Source organism: Parus major, chromosome 5 (assembly GCF_001522545.3).
Source record: "Parus major isolate Abel chromosome 5, Parus_major1.1, whole genome shotgun sequence".
NCBI classification, from domain to species: Eukaryota; Metazoa; Chordata; class Aves; order Passeriformes; family Paridae; genus Parus; species Parus major.
The window spans coordinates 34,141,425-34,159,288 of NC_031774.1; the positions used below are offsets into that span (position 1 = coordinate 34,141,425).

The window sequence follows — 17,864 nt, forward strand, 5'->3', positions numbered from 1 at the left end:
TGTGTTCAGGAAGTGAGAAGCATCAGTGCATCACACCCATGTGTTATTGTGCACAACATCCATTATAATCCTCCCACAGATAAAACTTAATTAAACATACACCATAATTCAAGAGTTGCCATGTCACCTGTCCATGATGTTTCTAGAGTTCAGCTAGCCTTGCCACATTACATTCCAAGAATATTTAATTCCAGCTCAATAGCTACTTGGGGGGGAAGGGGGAAAATAAATTTATAAATAATCCCTTACTAAAATCACTCAATGTGATTGAAGTTCTTTTCTTCTAGGTGGTGTAGAAAAATTTTCCGTTAAAAGTAGAGTAGATTACACATAATGGGATCTTTTCTGCCTTTTTGTGTCCATCAGCCAAAGAGGGACTGCAGTTGGTTGAAGTAGGCTGGTTAATGCTCTGCTATCATTAAAAGAAGCATAACAGTGTGATTGTACATTTGGGAAAAAAAATCACAAGCATCTTTGCTATCATTTTCGAAGTGGAAGCTCTGTAACTGCTAAATTCCATCATTACTACATCTACTAGCACTGAAAATTTGTTAAAGTTGTGTATATGGATGAATTAATCCAACATCAAGTTTTAATAATTCATGATGCAGTACCTGCTACTAATACAGAAACACTTCAGCTGCTCAAAAAAACCTTACAGATTCTAGGAAAGATGTGAAGCATTTTGAAAATTTTATTCCTTGGCAAGAATAATTTTTCATCTCAGTCAGGACTGACAACTGTAATTCTTATTCCTCAAAGGCAGAAGCAATGACATAGTCTCCCTGAAGCAAGGAGGAAATGAAATGAACCTTAGTATATGCACACATTTCATAAGAAGCTTTGCATGGGAAACTATGATTTTGCCTTTTTGTCTGCATTGGTTCCAGACAGAACAGGGTTCATTTTTGCAGTAGCTGGGACCAAGACTAATGTTATTCAATACCACATCATGTCATTGCCAGGGTTGGCAGAAAGGGAATCTCTCTCTCCCTTCCAAAAGTGTTCCTTCTGGTTGGATAAAAGGGGTGGAGTGAGGAAGCCATCCCATACTGTTCTTTGTCCTGGGTTCCCAGAATGTGCTGAGCATTTTTGCATGTGAATCACTCTCTCTTGTACACTTTGTAACTCTATTTGTTTTCTTATCTCATTGCTGTTTCCAGCAATTTGTTCTTGTCTCCACTTGTGCTCTTCATGGTTTTTGCCTCCAATTCTCACCTCTGTGCCACCACAGCAGGAAGTGGAAGGGAAGAGGGAGAGAGAAGGAGAGAGAACATGCAGACTTGGGAGAGTGTTTGTGGTAGCACTGAGCTGGGGAATACCATGAAACCACAAGGGAGAGAGGAGCAAATCCTGGAGGGGTCGGTCATGCTTGGTGCCCTCGTCAGCAAAGGTGGTAACAAGCAGTAGTGTAGATGATCTGAAAGCTCAAGACAATAATCAGCTGTGTCAGACTTTGTCAGGTCTGACACTTCTCTTATCAAGCGTGAAGCATACAAGTGCATTTGTGTGGAATACACAGATGAGTTTTTTCATACTGATGAACTCATAAAGGAATGAGATGTGTGCATCAGCAATAATAAACAGGTCAGCATAATAAAATTCTTAGTACTGCCAGGGCAACTTAATGATGATGCAATACGCAAATTAAAATGGTACTAAATTATCCTTCTTATATTTTTGTTACTCTTCACAGAAAACATTAAAGAGAAGAAAATATATAACAGTATATAGTTTTCAATTAATAAATTCAAAATTTCTTTTCTTAAACATATAATCATGCCTTATATAGCAAGACAAAATATCATGGATGACTAATATAACCTTTATGTATTCACTAGGTTTTATTGCTTTTCTAAATTTAAACTAATTTTCAGTTGTGATAAGACATATTCTTCTTCTCTACCGTAGTTTCACGGTAGAACTTATAGATACTCATGTATCCAATGTAATAAAAATCAGCAGTATCTGATATTTCACTTCTTTTGCTTGATCTCAAATTTGTTAAATGTTTATTTAATCTGCTGAATATACCAGTATTCAACCTTGTCATTTTTCTTTAAAAAACCCTAAACCTTTCCATTTTTCCTTAAAAAAATGGGTAAGGTGAACTGTTCATTTATTTTTCTATATTTACAAAAAAGTCCAAATTCTGAAGCATAATTACACAAAGACAAGCAGTACAATTCAAAACTGAAGTCCTGTTAAATAGCAATTATTTTACTGCAAATGTTTTATCAAAACTAATTTTAGCAGCTGCCACTAAACATGCACTTTTTGTTAAATATTATGTTTGAGAACAGTAACTTAGAAACTTAGATGAAGATTCAGGTGATTTCTAAACAAAATTTTTCCAGATTGTGAAGAAAGACTGACTACAGCCAGAGGAGAAAAAAAGCATCATTTGAACAATGCTCAATATGAACAATTGCATTGTATTGGAGACAAACCTTATCTAAAGTCCCAGTTCAGCCACCACCCCTGTCACTGCTAAGCTCTGTGCTCCAGTTTTTCATCTCAGTGCTCATTTAATGATTACAAACAGTTTTTTGGAGGACTTTTTTATTTCTTCATATTCAAAGAATATTCAGTTTTGGTTTCCTACATGCCTATGTGGGTTCTGCATGGACCATAGTTTCATTATACATTACACAGACATTAAAGATGATAAACATGATTTGGGAAATCCTGGAGGTACAGCTATAACACAGATAATGGACCTTGTTCAGTTTTTTGTCACATTTTTCCAACAATGAGCACAGGAAATGTTTACAATTATCACATGTCCTTTCAGCAACACATTTTCTTAACAAGAGAGAAGAAAATGCATCTACCTTTCTTGCTTGTCTTTTCTTGCCCTTTTTTTAGGGGCATGGTTTAGGTCTTAAATTGACAGATACTAGTAAACAACAGAACTTTAAACTGATATTTTCTTGCTCACCATTTTGGGTGACTTTTCTGAAGTTTTGAGTGCTGGGATATTTTTTACCATTTAATCAGTCAACACAGCAATCCAGATAAATTACTCAAATACCAAACACACAAACAAATTTATTTATCAGCTGCCCACTTTTGGAACTGGAGCTTTTAATAACCATATCTCAGATTAAATCTTCAGGAGCCAAGAATATTGTAAATTATTTTCCCTTTCACTCACAAGTATAATTTCAGTTCTCTTTCAAATGCTAGGGCCAAAAAAAATTGTCACTACTGGTTTGGGTTTGCCTTTTCCCCTTCAGACAGATGAGGTTTTTGCTAGTCATGGAAAATACATCATAATACTTTAGAAAAAATGGAATTTAATGTTTTGCAGTTCAAAGATTTCAGTCTAATAGTGTTATTTTGTAGTTTTAAAACATCTCAACACCAAAAATGTCAATAGCATTGCTACACAGAAGACAGCTATGGATACACTGTCATAAAAGGCTTATTTTAGTCTGTTTCCAGAGGAAAAAAAACCAAACATTTTGAGATCATAATGTCTCTTTCCGTCTTCAGCTCAGAACTTCATCTTATTCCAGTTTTATCCCATCTCACCAATTCAAAGGCAAAATATATTCTCAAAAACAATTATGTTCCCACAAGTTTTCTTGAAAATTCTGTGAATGGGAAGGAAGAGGATCAAATTAATGCTTTCATATGGAAAAACATTGTCAGAACTCTGATATTACACACAACATCAGCTGCCTTGTCAAGTAGTGTGAACTCAGTTGCTGGTCATTTGGCATGTCCATAGCTCAATATTAGCTCTCTTATTGTACCTCTTGCCCACAAATATTAACATTACAGCAGTGAGGATGGAAATTATTCAGATCTATAAAAAGAAGCCATCATCACTTGAACTGTTCTTCAAGCAAACTTGTTCAGTGCTTACTCTCATACTTTAAAAACAAATCCCAACCTAATATTGAACCTTCTCTGTCAAACTGTAGATTCAATATAATATAAAAAAATTCATTTGCTGATACCTTGAAATTTTTTTGTTGCAGCCAACTGAGAGTTTGCTGATAAAGCTGAAAGTGTCAGTTACTCTGTAATGCCATAAAATAATAAATGCAGTACATTATACTGGATGTAGAAGGTGATGGATAATTACTTGCCATCATGATTTGTAAGTTCACAAATCAGTGATTTTGAATAGATACATGAGTGATTCAGCATTCATATTCAGGTACCATTAAATCCCTGTAGCCCTTGAAGTTTGCAGACCCCTTGATTTTCACTAATATTGATTTATTTTGTTCTGAAGTTATTTTGTAGCAGATAGGGGAATTATATAAGTTCCAGTCTTTCTAAAAACACTGATACAGCTGCTTCCTGAGCACCTTTGAATTTCCTATTTCATCAGACTGGTTGCTGCAACTGTCACTTAATAATAAACTCTCTCTAATATTTGATAGTAATGAAAGCAATTGATTCCATTGAGGAACACTGATGTGCAAAGAAGGGTCAGATTTTAGACATTATCCTAGTAAAATAATCCTAGGAAAAAAAAGGGATAGAAATAGGAAAGCAACTACACAAGCATCACTGCAGATAGGAGTTCCACCAATATGCCTATCCACATTAATATTAGCCTCCTTGCTAGATAAGCCATTTTCCTGTAGCAATGAGGCTGGCGTTTGCAGCAGTTCATGTATCTGGGGAGGACTGACCTCCTAACCTGTGCAATGCTGGAAAAGAAAGCCAAAATGCTGGAAAATTCTAATTCTTCATAATACCTCCCAGCATTAATTTCATTTAATAGAGGCAATGAAAATTTGTTTCAACTCAATAGGAAAAGATGGTGCATTTAAGCTTTTCCTTAGTATCCAACCAAAATAAAAGCTTCCTTATATGATCAGTAAGTCAGTTGTGGTCTTTATTATTTCCAAAGGATCGCTGAGGTTGGAAGTGACCTCTGGAGATCATCTAGTCTGTGTTCAAAACAGCTGGCTGCTCAGGAGCACAGCCAGTCAGTTTTCAAATATTTCTAGAGATGTTGACAGCCTCCACCTCCTCTTTCATCAACCTGTTCAAGTCTTTGACTACCTTTGGAATTAAAAAGTTGTTTCTTAGATTAAACCAGAATTTTCTGTATTTCAATTTGTGCCTACTGCTGAGCACAGCACCTCATGTGCAATCCCACAAACCCTGAGGGGAAGCATCACCTCCCCAGTACCAGGTTGAACATGTAAAGTCTGCAGCAGGAGGCTGATTCACAGACAAGAATTCTAGTATTTAGTAACTAAAGTCCTTCCAAGACAATCTGTAATGTAACATAATTGACTTCTCATCTGACACCAATACTCTATACACCAAAAGAAAATATATCCTTCATATTGGTGGGCTTCCTCTTAGTCACACCTTAAAAGACATTTCCTCCAGTGAATATGTGGATCCAACAACCAAATGTCTCAAAAATAGTTCAACAGAATATAAAATAAAATCAGATTAGTTTGTGATTAATATGTTGGGGTTTTTTTGCCTACAATGAATTTTTATTACATGGTGCTGAAGCATGGAATAAAAAGCACCTGAACATGAGAAATTAATAAAATGTTATTACTAGCCATTTTCATTTGCAAATATATTTGAAAAAAAAATTGCTGTTTTTCAAAAATAGCCATTTGCAAATGCATATTACTTGCTAATATGACATTTCATGAAAACCCAGCTGCAAGAGGTACAAACAACAGATAGATGCCACCAAAAAAATCCCATACAGAGATCATAGTTTCAGCTATCCTTATTCTAAGATGAATTTTAAAAGTTAAATTTCACACTGTCCTGACTTAATAAATCTGCATTCTACTACATTAAATTAATATTCAACCCCGAAATTTTAAGAATTTACCTGTTCTGAGGACTTGAGGTGACATATTAAATTTAAAATATTGAAACAGTTTAAGGTCTACAAATCATATGAGCAATAACTTCCAGGTTAAAACTTAATTCTTGCTTGTTCTTTATTCTGTAGCAGTGGGCATACCCAGTCACTGTACTTCATTTCAGCTGGTTCCCAGGGACCTGGGGCAGAAGCAGAGCAGACAGTTACATAGAGCACAAACCTATTAATATTTAAAATTCAAAGCCTTAAGTAAAATGAAGTGTTTCAGAAATGCAGTTGCAGTTTAGAAACGCAGAGTCCAGCCTGCACTGGCACAGTGACAAATTTGTTCCCTTCTTCCTTCAGTGCTTCACCTCAGTGAAACTAAACATTACAATGTATTAAAGCTGAGCAGCCAGTCCACAATTCCTGCACCTGCCCTGGCTTGTGGCTGTTTCCAGCAGAAAACACATGCAGAACACCACACCAGCCAAGCAGGAGACCTGAGATGAGCGCACTTCCCTTTTATCTTCACTGCAGCAGCAGTCCCACATTGTGTTACTGCACTTAGGAACCTGATTTCAGCAGTGCTGTCCTGACAAGAGCAGAGCAAGATGTGAGCAGAGATGGAGACCCAGTTATGGGGGGTCATGATCAGCCATCACTGGTGCTGAAATGCTTCTCTCAACTCTACAATCAGTTTGAGATGATATTTTTCAACTACTTTTCCACAACATGGAGTTCTACCACCCTAAAGAGCAAGTAAATAATGAAAAATAAAATAAAATTATGCAATCTTCATTCCTGTAAGAGACACAGCTCTTTCTGCTTAGAAAATTAAGAATCTTGGGCAGTTCTGGTATGTTCCAAAATTATTTCACTTTACTTTTCATTCTGGAAGCTTTCTTATTTATATACACTGAAAAAACAAGTATATATAGCCCTTTGGTGTTGAATGTCACACTGCTTGCAGGAAATCAACAAAAGATGTAGAATATAAGGCATACACAGAGCTCACAGGCTGGTGGTTCACATTTAAGTTGGTTAATTCCTGCCAAACACACATGACAATATTTATGATTTCTAATTTATAAATGTGAATTAAGCATTAACATTGCAGACAAAGAGCTTTAAATATCAGGGCTTCCTAGAGATACTACAGTTGATGTGTAGGAGACCACATTGGTGGAATGACCAAAGCCAAGTCCTCCATCTTATTTTTGCTACTTTTTGGTTCTCCTATACATCAATATATGTAGAAATGGAAGCAAGAATATAAATATAAATATAAAGAATATAAAGACTAGAAGAAAATCACGAAGTTTGGTCTAGCCTTTTATCCTCTGCCAGTAAAAGCCATGTAAAAACATTGTTCAGGGAGGATCAGAGTATTCTGCCTCACATGACCATGAAAGTACCTAGACAGTTATAACAGAACTTGTAATGGTGCTTCACTTTAGTCTTTAACATTAGTGTTGAGAATCATGAACACCAAAGATTACAGAAAAAGTATGTTTAAAGAATTAAAATGGAAACTATCATTAGTAAGAAAACTCGGGTTCTATGCTAACATTTCTCTAAAAGTTTCAAAAATACTATGAAAGTCCTTTCAAAACAAGCCCTTCTTTGCCATAACAAGCAAAACAAGCCAAAACCACCTGTGACAGATGCTTTGCCAGAGTCAAAAATCACATTAGAACTTTAGATGGTAAATTCTGTTTCAAGTCTGAAATCCCTCACACACTTGAGTGAGCTCTGAGTGAAATGAGATCTTCTTCTTCTATATGTATCAGGCAGGGTCATCTCTTATCTCTACCAGCCACAGCTCACTCTTTGAAATTCATCAAGCTTTAATTAACTGGCATTCCATTAAATGCCTAAGATTTTGAAAGCATTCCCCAATCAGACCACATTAGGTTAACCTGGTGTGGTCAAATATGCTCTTCCATAATACATCTCCACATACTGCTCCACTTCATATTGGTTAAGAGTGATAAACATAAAAGTAGCCAAATATGAACCCAAACCCCTTCAGTCAGTTAATTAAGCATCTCAACTAAGAGTGAAATATGTGTGACATTTTGACCTTTGCTATCAAACTTTCCTTCTTTTTTCCTTCATAAAAATAGCATTAGTAAAACATTTTTAAAAAATCAATAATAAGAGAGAGAATTGTAGTGTTTTGTACTTGCATTTTATATGTTCCTAATTCCAGCTGACTGCTATTTTGTGAGGGGGCAGCTGACAGTTCCCTAGCAACAGATTAATTGATTACAGCTTTAAATCCACCTCCTTCAACTCATTTCTCCTATTCCTCACTTATGGGTGTACACATACACATCTGCCAGCTAAAAGATAGTACATAGAAATCTAAAGCAAAAGAGAGAAGGATCTGATCACAATATATCCCAGAAGTGTTTTAAATTTCAGAAAAAATATACTGTAATATCAGGATTAAAAATTAATTAAAAACTATTTCAGCATACTTTCGGTCATGTTCTTTTCATGCTATTCTTTAATACAGGGATCAATAAATCTTTTCATTCCCTATTACAGTAATGAACACGGATTAATTCTAAATTTATATATAAAATTTTACCTGTCTGGTAATGTTAGAAGCTATAATGGAAAAAAGAAATTTAGAGATAGAAGGCTGAATGCCATAAAGTAGGTCCAAGAGCTAATCTCCACTCATATAACAATAATGTCTGTCCCAATAACTTATTATTACCAAAGCATAGGGAACTTTTGCTCCATTTGTTTTAGAGCTAGCTATCTTTAATATATATATTATCAAAGGGAAATATTTTCAGTACCAAAATAGGAAATAAATGTGAAAATGATCTCAGGTAGGTTTCCAGGCCCTAAATCCAGTGATGCTGGCCCAAAACCCCTGCTAAACTCAAATTCATAAACTTTTCAGCTGCTGCAGTTTCTGACTTAAATGCTTGAAACTTCTGGCAGAAACAAGCATCAGGGTGATGTTTTGAATAAATTGTAAGGTCTTAGGGTCTTCTTAAAGAAGGAAAGTGAGTATTGAGAGCAAGAAAATGTGAAAAAGTGAAATTGAGAGCAAGAAGGAATGAGTCCAGGACTGGTAGGGAAGAAAAGAGCTCTAAGGAAATCTTTGTGGATTGCTTCTCCTATGCTGGAAATACAGACTCACTGCAATTTCTCTGGGAAATTTTGATCTCTTCTATTAAGAGCAAATTAAGTGAATTGTCATGTCATTAATCTCCAATAGGCAAGATCAAGACATGGCATTGTCTCAACATAGTAATTATTAATCTGAATTCAGGGCTCCCTACTCCCCTTCTTGGAGCAGAGATGCCTTCTTTTCTCAGTTATTGGAAACATGCAAACCCACCTCTTCCACAAGAAAGCCAGAGCCATCAAGGTATGGTTTGGGTAGAATTATGGCCTTTTTCTTTCCATTTCAAGTGGTTCAAAGTTTTTTAGTCTGCAGCAAAGCTCAACAATTGCCCAAGCCTGCAAGAACAGGTAAAACAGGCTTAAAGAGTTCTGTGAAGCTGATCAGAAACAGGAGAGGTGAATTCTGTTTTCTTCCAGTTACTTCAATATTTAAATAAAAAATTTAAAAAATATATAAAATTTTTCATGTAAAATATATAAACAGGCCTGGAAACATGATAATCAGCTCCCCACACTTATAGCCATAGCTACTAGACTCCAAGTCAGGCATTGCATACTGAATGTCTGCTTCCCATCTGAATGTCTGAATCCACATCACCAGATACTCTATTTCTTTGTCTACCACTATATCTGTAGAAAACTTAGAATTCTTAACTCTGCGAGGAGGAATCCATTTTAAAATTTTGGCTTAGGGCAATCTTACATTGAAGTCCCTATTAGGTCTGTCCTTAAAATATTAAGTTCTGAGACAGACTGAGTCAGAAGAAATTTGCAGCTTTGTAAATTTAATTTGTAAAATACATAGAAATTGTTTTAACTAACTGCAGAACTGCTCAACTAGGGCATTTATTCTGAATATTTAGCCAACAAACATGAAAAATATTTAACTTTAGATATTTTTTCCACATGTAAATAACATGAATATAACAGTTTGCAAATGCTAAGCATCTAAAGATAACTCAGTAATATTTCCATTCTAATTTAAAGCACCTATGTATAAGTCTCTGTCCCCTACTTGCAACATCCTACCCCTTTCTTTCCCTATTGTTATTTACTAAATAGATAATAAATTTTTTAAATTATTTAAAGTTATTCACTGGATGTGACATTAAAGGGATTTGGATACTCATTCTCTTCTTAAGAAAGGGTATTTCCAGTGGGAAGCTGCTAGCATGATCTTGGAAGTAAACCTTGACAACACCAATCATAACATTCTCAAACATTATTTTAGTATCTTGGCAGGGAAGAGACTCCTACAATCACATTGTAGCTAACAAATACATACCATGGCTTAGAGATTAATGAAAATAGTAAATAAATGGTCAGGAATGTATTTTATGTATGTTGCAAGAGTCTGGTTTAAATATAAATTTAGACATTATAGGAGTAATTAGATTGGAACCTATATATGTTGACTGCCTTAATTTAAAAATATAGAAGACACATATAAATATAATTTCCATACTTACTTTCTATTTCACCCAGCAACACAGAACGTTTATCTCTCAAGTGGTCCTTATAAAATAAATTCATTTGGTTCCAAGATCAACGTGGAACGCAAATCAACTCATTTTTATCACTCTCCATAATGTAAATCGAAAATGGAGAAAAATCATATTGAAGATATAGGAAGGCTTCCTGACAGTTAGAGGTAGGATTTCTAGAATATTATGTCTTCCGCATCTTTTGCCCCAAAATTTGAGTCTTAAGTGAAATATTTATGTACCGTATTTTGACATTTGGAAGTTTGTGGTGTATTCTCCAGAAAGATCTCTAGGCCTTGCATGGAAATTTTGAGCGGAATTTTTTTTATTGGCAATATTTCATATAGAAAAAGGATCTCCATGAATTTCTGTGAACATGCATTACCTGTAATAATTACTTTTTCCAAAAAATTACCTCTCAGGTGCCAAGCATATTAACTTCTACTGCTTTACAAGCGTCATATTTGTCACATATAGCAGAGAGGAATTTGTGCCTTTACTCCACCACCACCCACCCTTACTCCCTTAAGAGAATCCTTTCTCCTAAGTATCAGAATCACTGTGCTATTATGCTAGTCATGAACCATTACATATCCTGCCTCCCTAGTCCAATAAATTTTGTATTTTATGCAAAGCAGGCAATCACCAGCTGAAGAAGTTAAGCATGACACACATAAAGATAGCCTCATTGGACAAAGTTTTAGAGAATTACTCTGTACATTTTAGAGCAGAAATTTTTAATTCGTACTGATCTGAAATGCTTGCAAGCAGGCCATGTAACTATTTCAATAATTTTAAGCAAAAAAAAGTCCTGGGAATTTTCACTCATGAAATGATATTTGCCTGATTATTGTCATCTTCTGTTTCCATTTTGTTAGAACTTTAAGCCAAATAGTCCATCTGGCATTTTCTCTCACTTGTCATTTTTTAAGTTATAAAAATACAGTATATTTTAAAATTCTAGATCATCAGTTTTATTTTCTCACATAAGTACTGAACATAAGAACTCAAATACTTTTACAGAATATTTTATGAAATAAACCTCTTCAACTACAGCTGAGATCTGCATCTGGACTCTGTTTCAGTATCTTACTGACTGACTGCTGACAGTAATGGTCAGGGAGAAGGAGTACACTGGGCTTGAACATAAATGGATGTTTCATAAAATCTCCTCAAAATATCCAAACAGTACAGAGGATTTAACTACATCTCTTCCATTGGAATCAGCATGTGTATTGTGTGTAAGAGAGAAAGAGGCTTAAGTTGTTCTTCATATGGTCTTCAGTGTGCATTCTGCCTGCTTCAAAAAAAACATAAAAATAATTGCAGAATGTATTCAACAGACTGGTGAGCACCTCCACAAGCACAATCAACATGAGCTGAGAGGGTCTCACTTTACTTCATGAATAGACTTACATTACATCTTGTGAAATTACTGAGCAGCTGTGAGAGAGAAAAGAAAACATGATCAGTATTCTTTTGTAGGGACTTACTGAGGACAAATCATCAAATACACACGGTAAATAGAAATGAAGCCTTGAATAGGTGATAAGCAATCAACTACAAACAAAAGTGAGACACTGTGACCTTACATTCAGCATGAGTAGTAAATTAACATATCTGTGCAGTACACTAGGAAATTAAGAGGACAATAAGGACATAATAAATCTAAAACCAGCCATAGGCTACATAAATCAAAAATACCTAATCTAGTCAAATTATAGTATATTTTAAATCCCACATCCCAAACTTTGGCCATCTAATCTTTTCACCAGCAACCAGCATAGTTAAGTTTACATGCTTAACCTATACATTTAAACAAGGCATATGACATGCTCTAGTCATGAGGAAGACAGAAAAGTGATTCAGAAAATGGGCTCAGTTAACTTATCTTTCTTTGTCCATTATGCAGAATTTTAACCCTTCTATTATATACAATGCCAGCCCCTCAAGACCTCTTCTGCCCTGCCTAACCTTCATGAAGAGCCTGCAACCATCTGGCAGGGCATTCCAGTCACAGGACTCATCCCACCACTTTCACTCATGCCAATGATGTCAAATCTCTGGGAGTGGGCCAAAGGTTCCAGCTCCTCTTGTTTGTTCCTCATGCTGTGGGCATTAGTGTAGGAACATTTCAGGTGTGGTACTTTGTGGCCAACACCTGGTGAAGCAGGTTGAGGGATCCCATTAGTGCTCATTTCCTCCAGTTTTGGCACACCATCCTATCCTTCATTGCTGGTTTTATCCCTTTCCCCCTTTGTCCCTTTCCCCCTTCCACTGTTTAGCAGTACAATATAAAATTATAAGTAGTTACCCAGAAATTATGCATTATGCATTTCCAGCCATAGACAATTGTAAATTTCCATAAAGAAATTTAATATAAAAGAAGAAAAAACTGGTGGGCACTTCTCTAGATTTCTTTATGTTCTAGACTGGTCCATAGATGCACTGACTGACCTGTGCTGCAGATTAAGCAGATGTGAAGGGTGTCTGAGAGGTTTAGGGTGTTTCACACTCATGGCCCTTGTGCTACATCACACGTTCTTACAAATTTGTCAGTGGAACTAGTGAGACCACTAACTCCTGTGACAAAGAAAAGAATCAGCAAGAAATCATCTAATTTGTGGTTATTGGGAAAGTTTTATAAATCTGTTTAGATTGTTTAAAGACTTCATGTTGTGCCTATTAAACTAAGGTAAAAAGTGAGTAGGAGGTCAAAAACGGTAATGGAAAGGAAATTCTTCTACAATGATGAGACCTGTGAAAGCCTTTAGTTAGATAGCAGCGCAATCTAGTGAAGACCACTCCATTTACTTTAATGGACTTACACCAGCTCATACCACTGAACTTGAGTCATGCTGCTATTTTTACTTGCAATAACATGCATCTATGTTTCTTTTGCTTGTTCATACAGTTATTTTTTTCACATTTTCTTAAGGATAAGGGACAAATGCGCAACAGACGATGTTTTTCCTCGGGATATAGGTGCCTTATTTAATGTGTGCTAACAGGCAACATTTGTTTGAAACTGTAGAGAATGCAAAGAAAAGGAAAGCCACAGAATCACAGAATATTCTGATTTGGAAGGATAATCAATTAATCTATGTATAAATTACAAAAGTTATGCTGATGTCAAGCATTGGAGAATTACTGGCACTTGCTTTCATTCTCAAGTCATGCAGTAATAGTATGATTTAATACCTTTAATAATAGTATCATTTTAGTGATAATGGTCAACAGACAGAAATTAGACAAAATTTACAGAGGCAGGAAGTTTCTTCTACTGGGTTAACTATACCAGCTGGAGAAACAAAATCAAATCGGCTCTTGAGGATGCCAGCTCTTCTCCTGGTCTTCTTAAAACATACCACATTTCAAGCATATTGCTTCAGAATGTCATTCACTGTTGGAGTAAGCAAGAGGCCTCTTTCTTCCAGGGCCTGGAAACTAGTCCTGGTATTTCACATAAACCTCAAAGTAAGAATTGAATATCTAAATTTATATTTCTCTTTAATGAACCACTACGCAAAAGTACAAAATTAGAGAGGAAAAGAACTTCAATGATATTTCTTCTGCTTTAACTTTGCTGACTCTCAACTTCTTTGTACTTTGTGCTTCCCTGCTCCAATAAAGAGCAAACTGAAGTACCACTACATGAATGTGTACATGTGTGTGTGCACACCTACAGACATTTTCACCATTTATTTCAAGAATGTGCATTGCTCTCAGGCTAAATCATAAGCAGGATGTCTCTTGCCTTCACAATTTAAGGGATATAATGAAAGAGCTTTTAGGATAATGAACTGTCCTGTACCAGAAAATAGGGTTCATTCTTTTAGATGCATTACCTTCCACACCAGTGCCAAATGAACAAAATTGTTTGAGTGGATGGAAGTCAAATTGTAAGGATAAGAGGTCTTTTTATGTGTATACCTGGGAAAGAAATACTCCATTATGGATTTTTAATCACTCTGTGATCATATGACTATAATGTATCCCTGGAATAGTATTCAAGGGATGCATTATATTTTAAATGTTCCATCCAAAATGCTGTGCAAATGGCTTTTCTTTCCCCTCAGTATTAAATTCCTTTTTGTCTGATAGGAAATAAATAGACAGCATAGAACTCTCAATAACTGATTTGATTTCTAAGCTTTTTATCATGTAAGCTATAATAAATTATTCCTTGTGACAGAAAGCACATCATATATTTCCTGTGAATCTGCTGGAAAATGCAAATGCACGATTACTTCAGACACATTCTCTTTGCAAATCAAACACTGCACCTGATAGTTTGTAAGTTTCTCCAGAGTTACAAAAATGTCACAGTTATATCAAGATCTGCCTAAAATTTGTGAACATGAAGTTATAGTAAGAAAAATATATCAATTTTGATTAAAAAGGCAATTTTTGTGAAAATATTTTGTTCAGAGAGAAAACCTAATGTTATAGATTAAAATTTAACAGGTTCATTCCAATATCTACATAATGAACAACTTTGATGTTGTTCAGACATGCTCAACAAAGTGTGCATGCTGTGTTCAATTGCATCTCAAAAATGCAATACATTAAAAAGATCCACTCTGCTATTTTGAATGCAGTCCTTGGTTTGACCTGGAGTTCCCTCTAAAACACCATCACTATCAATAATACCAATTTGTCCTTTGATCAGATAAAAGCATACCACTGGAAGTTTCTTCCTGAGATTTTTGGAAGACTATATCCATCAGAACTGCCATCTCCCCTGTTGGAAAGGGAGCAGTTTGTTTGTTGTATGGCCTCTTTTCCCAAAAGTTCTTGTTGCTGAAATATTCTCAGTTGGTGCAAGAATAAAAGACCATTCCGTGAGCTTCAGCAATTAAGTCTTTGCTGTCATATCTGAGGTAGAAATTCCAGCAGAATCATTATTGGGAGCGTAAATAGCAATAAAATAAACATATGAAACAAAGTTATCAGAATAAATATTCTTCAAATTAGTTTCAAAGATAAATTATAACTTTTAATTTATCGTTTTCTTCACTCATAATTTTTTCCTCAAATGTACTAGCTTGGAAAACTTCAGATAATTTACATGTATCCAGTGAATCTGAGAAGGAATATTTTAATGATGTCTGCATCTGGAGGACCAACAGTTATTGCTATGAACCAAAACTTTTCGTTGGGCTATTAAGAGCTAAAACTAGTTCTATGTGAACACCTCACACTGCAGTTTTATCCCAAGAAAACATGGTGATATAGAAGTATAAAACTGACATCCAAAGTGTGCAAATCAATCAATCAACTTCAAAGTATTTTCAGAAAGTTAAAAAAAAATAAATAAACAAACAAAAAAAAAAACCTATGAAAGATTAGCAAACAATTATATTTGCTATTTTAGTCCTATTTTTTCCATCTCCTTTTCCTAAGCGAAAATATACATTTTTTTAAAAATTAATTCACATTTGAAAATTTCTATTAAAAACTACATGTAAAACAAAAATAAGTTCTTTCACAATTTCCAGCTAAAACTCAGAACATTTCAAGAACCTTTTATTCTGTTATAAAATTTAATCACAAGCGTATTGTTTTGGCAACAAGTTTTCCCAATTGATATAAGTTAAAAATTAGCTTTTTTTACTTTTATCATTATTTTTTGAGTTCAATGAGGACAATAACAATAATGGCATCTTTTTATAAACCCTGCAAAAAAAAAAACTTATAGTACTTGACACTAAAAATTCTGCATATAAACACACTGAAATGAACAGTTTAATTGAAGTTTCATTTTTCAAAGTACAACAATTGGAAAGCAGTAGTAGTTTTCTAACCACTAGCATGAAAATTTCATGTCACTTACTAATTTTATAGAATTTTGAGGATACATAATCCTTCCTACTGCTTCTCTTTAAAGTAACTGTATTAATTTTCTATTTTGTTTTTCACTGGATTGTCAGTTTAAAGAAGTGGGTTACCTGATGTATGTTTCAAGTAGCTCTTCTCTTGGTTACTTTAAAGCTGGAGTCACTCCTCTTCCATCATTATTCAAAACATTTTCTCATCCCCCAGCACATTCTCTAAATATCTCTTTAGATATATCAGTTTGGGGCAGTGACAGACATTTCCACGACTAATAAAAGTAAATACAAGGCTTGTCTACACATGAAAGTGAAAAGATTAAGCCACTTTGAAGTAAGGCACCTTGTTCTTCATGGGTGCCTCCAGACTTTAGTTTTTATATATTGACTTCACACCTTGACAGTCATCATGCAGTCCTGATCTCAAGCAAGAAGAACCATAAAATGTTAAAACTATTATTCTGAGAACAGTGGTACTTTACAAAGCCCTTTTCCCAAGAGATTTGTGGTCAGTGGTGCTCCTGTGTGGATTTTTTGATACCAGATTAATTTACCAATTGCATTCATATCTTCACAAGAACATTACTAAGCACCTTTTTTTATTTAGACATTTATTCTAATCCCAAAACATACAGAAAATTGCTGTCTTTTCAGACACTTGATGGATTTGTCTGAAACTGTGCACAAGGCTAAAATTAAAGGTAAGATATAGACACAAGCCTGTACATATATATAGAAACACAACCTGCTAAATTACTCTTTTAGCAAAGCAGATTGAAAATGAAAGAAACATCTCAGAACTGTATCATGGAGTAACACAAGACTCCTTTCTTTTGTCTGCTGGACTTGTTGTACAATCAGATTTTTAATTAATTTGCATCTCTGTAAAATTGACAAAATATTCCTTCATCCAAATCTTGGTATGTCCCAAATAATTAGCAATTAAACTTTTCAGAGCATGGATTATTTTTCACAGCAAAAATCATAGTTTGGAACCCCACAATTCAACAACAACAAAGTAAATATGAAAACTTTGCATAGTGTAATCCCCTAAAATTTCTACTATAGGAGTGTTTAACTAAAAAAATAGAAAAAACAAAAACAAGCAAACAAACATAAAACCTCCACAAGCAAATGAGGAAAATAACATGATGTGGGAATATAACATGCACAGGACTGGATTTGGAACAATTATCAATATTTAGAACCATAAATAATTGACATGTGGAAGAGCATTTAATTTTTTGTCTGCCCAGCCCCCAAATGGGAAGAAATAATAGAGATGGCATGGATTTTAGCTGAAATTAGCTATGCATCTGTTTCTAAGCAGAGTAAAAGTCTATCACTTCTGGAAATGATCAGAAACAGGATGCAGCAGAAAGACGTTTCCTATTTTTGTGCTGTGTAGATTGGGTTTTTAGGCTGCTTGGAGGAAGTTTTCTGTCAGACCGTATCCAGGCAAGATCTAAGAACATAAAGTAATCAGTAGGAGGAGGAAAAATTGTTAGAAATGTAGGCTTTAAGGATCATTTAAAAATGAAAAGGTGAGTTTATTATGTTCCAAATCCTGGTTGTTTTCATGTA

General features: G+C 34.9%; 1 long non-coding RNA gene across 1 annotated transcript; it reads right to left on the reverse strand.

Annotated features, from left to right (window-relative positions):
- Nucleotides 1–3,230: 3,230 nt before the first annotated feature.
- LOC107205269 lies at nucleotides 3,231–15,808 on the reverse strand. The gene is made up of 4 exons (XR_004497999.1): nucleotides 11,863–15,808; nucleotides 9,177–9,298; nucleotides 5,837–6,009; nucleotides 3,231–3,599 (listed from the first exon to the last, which is right to left on the reverse strand). It is a non-coding gene; the product is annotated as an uncharacterized LOC107205269 (long non-coding RNA).
- Between the last annotated feature and the right edge of the window lie 2,056 nt (nucleotides 15,809–17,864).